Raw genomic sequence first — 5,067 nt, 5'->3', positions numbered from 1 at the left:
ATCATGTACAATTTTTCTTTAATAAAATTGGCCAGAGCTTGTTTTAAAAATTAAAAAAAAAAAAAAGACATTACTACCATATGGCTCTTCTGAGACGTAAACATCTGGAAAAACAAAGATTTTGTAATGAAAGCATCTAGCATAAATTTATATCTCATGGGCTGTGATGTTGGTTTTGATAAGCAAGTTACCTTGCTAGCCTAGCTAATCCCCAAACATCTGTTTCTTAGTTTCTTAATTTCTGGGTTTTATGAATTTGATAATACTCAAAATTTACTTTGGAGCTGTAACCAAAGTAAATATTATGGGTCTACAGTAGCATTTCCCCAAATATTTTTTCTCTTAAACATTTGTTCCACAAGATGCTAGATTTTAAACAGCCTTCCTGCTTAAATAAATTTGAAAAATATTAGGCTATACAAAGTCTTTACTACAGGATTTATCAGAACCTGAATATGAACAAGCCCATTGTAAATCTGCAAAAGAGAAATATATATAGCATTTTCCCAAACTTTGACCACAGAGGCCTTTTTCTCCTGGGTTTTTAGTGGTAGTGTTGTTCCACAGAACACAATTCTGGAAATGATTTCTTACTGTGCATTCAAATTTAAGATTTTTATTTTGTTCAACTTGAAGTAACATATTTGGACAGAACTATTCATAAAAGAATTTTGCAAGCTGTGGGTATGTGTAGTCATGTAGATCACAGAATAGAGGAAGAATAAAAAGAGAGAATGAAAACCTGTTAAATATAACTTTCCTTACCATCACAAGAAAAGTATTGTTTAATTTCTAAATATTCATATTAGTTTCTAAATTCCTTATAATCTGTTTTACCATTTTCCTCTAAAATTTTTCTATTCCTGCCTTTGAAGTGTTCTGTTGTTTTTCCTTTGAGCTCTTCAAGATCTAGTGTTTCGTGTATTTCCCTGCTCTTTTTTCTTTCTCTAATCATAAAGCTATAACTATAAAACATAAACGAGAGATTCATCACCTTCACCCAGCCAGGAGACATCTTTTTTCATCATCTGAAGTAAGAGGGAGAAGCAATCTTTATGTATGCAGGATAAAAATCAAACCATATTTTTCTTAATGAGCTAAATAAGCGGAGAAATGCTTCTTATTGAGAAACTGTATGGTAAATAGTAAATAAATATGGCTGAACTTCTATGCTAAGGAAAATGCTCTCATTAATGTTGGTGCTTTACCATTTCAGTTTCGTCAAACAGGAAACACGATTTTAATAATTTGATTCTGTAAACTCAAAACTCTGAAAGGATTGCTGGATTTAAGAAGAGGTGCAATAAAGCATTCATTATGAATATTTTTCAATTAAATATTTCAGCTGTTTGAATAAAGAACTTATCATTTACAGGTAGTAAAGGACTGATTAAGTCAACCAATTTAGTCTGGCTCATCTGTGGGCTTACTATCAAATCATTTACTTTTCACACAGTCTGATTAAAAATATTTCTCAACTGAATTCAGATTTTCTCTTCTCTTTGGGGAATATGTTTTTTAGGGAATGAATACTTTGGAGTATTATTCTCATGCTCCTTACTCTTCCCTGTGTATGAGTGTGTTTGAGTGTGTGTGTGTGATTTCTTTCTTCTGTTTTTATTGTTAAAAGGTCACTTTTTTAATATGTGAGATTTGTGTTCATTATTTTATTTTTTAAGAAAGGAGATAGCTATATATTATTAACATTAATTACTACTGTTTTTCACTCATTTCCAAATATATCATGTAAAGAGGATACAAAGATGAATTAAAAGCACTCCAATTTACCCAAAGAAATAGTCTATCCTTTGCATAGATAAGCAGTAACAGAATTACAAATCCTATCCATTAAATTATAAGGTGTCCTCTAATAAAGCAGAGTGCTCACTTCTCCAATCTCTTTGAACAAAAATTCCCAATCCTCTGTTTACTGTGATGGAATATAGATTAAATGAAATCCAGATATTGGCATATTCTTCATGTCTTCTGTCCTAAGCACCATATCTTTCTATAGGTATCACCAAACTCTGGTTTCCTAACAAAAAATGGTCATCTCATACAAATAATTAATCAATCTACCAAAGTTTTTCAGTGTCCTGTTGGAAATGTATCCAAGACCAGCTGGGTGAGTCAGAGCATAATGCTAAAAGGCCAATGTCTTATAATCCCAATCAATCAAAGAACAACATATGAGATATATACTATGTACTTGTCATGACATAATCAGTAATTGGTGTTCCAGGCTAATTTTTCATTGAGATTAGTTACCTTTTTGCTTGAACTTAGCTTGGATTTCTAACCAGAGCCAATTGCCTCATAAATGCATACCCAAGAAATACGTGGCAAATCATTGTTTTTATCTAGATTGTTTAAAGTTTGGATTCAGAATTTGTATTTTAGTCTTAAATCTATATAGCTAATTATTATTACATCAACAGTTGTTGATGTCTAGGGCTGTGCCTTTCAATATATAGGACACTAGCTATATGTAGCTACTGGGCACTCAAAATGTGGCTAAGTACAAAGTAAAATGTGCTGCAAATGCAAAATATATACTAGATTTAGAAGACAATACAAAAAAAAAAAAAGAATGTAAAACACCTTACAATCAAATAAAAGGATGTAAAGCTTTTTATTTGACTAAGTATTGACATAATAATGTTTTGGATATATTGGGTCATAAATAAAATATACTATTAAGATTAATGATTGTCATCTGTTTTTGGTTTTGGTTTTTTTGTCTGTTTGCTTTTACTGTTTCTACTGTTTTAAGTACTTATGTCGCTTGTACTGTGGCTCACATTATATTTCTCTAATACATTTAACTTCCAAATGTAGAGCTGTATATTTCACCAGCAGTGTTCTAGAGCAGTGCTTTGTTTATAAAATATTTGAAATAGTACTATTAGTTAATATTTTTAAGAGGCTGAAAGTATTGTATGATCAGTAATTTTAAAGAGACAATAAAAACTGAGAATTTTAATTTAAATTTGGTTAAAAGACTTTAATTTTTAATAAATTCACCAATTAACTTTGGATAAATGTATACTAAGAAAACATTATTTTTTTCAACCACAATCTCTATTTGTTTACAAAATAAATAAGAATTTTTCCCCTAATTAAAATATGTAAGTTCCAAGGCACACTTTTTCTATCCTTGTATACATACCAAAATCTCTCAAATTACTGGAGTATCTGTTGACATAAAGAAATCTTCAAAGAGAAACATCCACCAATATCAAAACTACTTTGAGGGACTTCCCTGGTGGTGCAGTGGTTAAGAGTCCGCCTGCCAATGCAGGCGACACGGGTTCAAGCCCTGGTCCAGGAAGATCCCACATGCCACAGAGCAACTAAGCATGTGAGCCACAACTACTGAGCCTGCGCTATAGAGCCTGCAAGCCACAACTACTGAGTCAGGGTGCCACAACTACTGAAGCCCGCGCACCTAGAACCCGTGCTCTGCAACAAGAGAAGCCACCGCAATGAGAAGCCCGCGCACCACAATGGCAACTAGAGAAAGCCCACATGCAGCAACGAAGACACAACATAGCCAAAAACAAATAAATAAATAAATTTATTTTTTTAAAAAACTACTTTGAAAGAAATCAAATAAAGAATTGTATGTACACTAACCAAACCACAAGGGAGGCTTTCAGTTGCTACATGATATAATTACTACAGTTTTTTTTTTAATACTAAAAATATTTTATACTCAGAAACAAATAATTTTTAAAAGTAGTAAATTGAGACACTTGATGCAAAGTTCAATTAATATAACAGTTTCAAAAACCCAGACACACATAGTGATGAACATGTCTACTTACAGAAATGGAAAAATGATAATAAAATGCAGGATATAAAGCAGTATTATAATATAATGCCATTTACAAATGTGTTCAGAAAAACAGAAGCAACCTAAAGTTGTATCAGTATAGCAATGGTTAACAATGGCTATCTCTGGGTAGTAGAACTACAGTTTAAGCAATTTTTGTTTGTTTTGTTTTGGGTATTCTTTTTTGTTGTTTATTTATCTGTATTTTCTAGTTTTTCAGTAGTGTATATATAATAAATGCATGATTAAAAAAATATATGAACTGTAATAGGCCTTATAAGAGGAAAAGAACTAAGAGATTGTGGGGGGAGCCATGCAGGTGGGCAATGAGAGGAGAACCAGGCATTGGTGAAAGGAGACTAAGAGAATGTTGTCATGGCAGCTAGTGTCTCTCCTGACATTTGGAGCCAGGTAGCCCTGTGTTCAAATATAAACTCTAAACTATGATCATTGACAAGTTTCTTAACATCTCCATGGCTGGCTGATAATAAAACTTACCTTGAAGGCATGTTGTGAAAATTACATGACATGGTTATGAAAAATAAGTAGTATCATGTTCCTCATAGAGTTGATGGCAAACCAGTGATGAGTAGGCTAATATAACCTCTAGTGTGATGGGTACTTTACTGTTCATCAAGGCCAGTGCCTTCCTGCACTCAGTCTAAAGTTCCTGCCACCACTACATAACCTGGGGGAAGGAGCAATGGAAAAATCAAGAGAATACACCCTTCTCCACCAGATGCCACCCAAATCCAAAACTCCAGCAGAGTGTCTGAAAATAATCCCTACTTTTAACTCTCTGTTTACATGAACCATTTCTGCCATTTATTTTAGGCAACAACTCATCTAACTAGTGAATAAATGTTGGTTTTATGTGTGCTACTTTTACGGTGGGTCAGAAATGAACTGACAGAATCGACAGGCACATTGACATCTATAGTCCAAATGGGAGTGGGCAGCTTGCTGGGCAGAGAGCAAAAACTGAAGGTGTTCAAAATATCTTGGATGTTTCTGAAAGAGGATTATTGAGGAGAAGGTAGGCCATATGTCCCTTGAGTTCTTCTCAAATCTAAATATTTATGATTCTATGATTTTTACTTTGGTACATGATTAAGATTTTTAGACTTTATAAGCACAGTTTTTTTTTATTCATTAATTATACATACACTTAAAATATTTTATTCATGTTACTGCTTTTTGGTGCTTTTCTCTTTCATGGTGTGGTGTGCCTT

The sequence above is a fragment of the Balaenoptera musculus genome, chromosome 10 (genome assembly GCF_009873245.2).
Source record: "Balaenoptera musculus isolate JJ_BM4_2016_0621 chromosome 10, mBalMus1.pri.v3, whole genome shotgun sequence".
Classification (NCBI taxonomy): domain Eukaryota; kingdom Metazoa; phylum Chordata; class Mammalia; order Artiodactyla; family Balaenopteridae; genus Balaenoptera; species Balaenoptera musculus.
Note: the sequence above shows the minus strand (reverse complement) of the source record.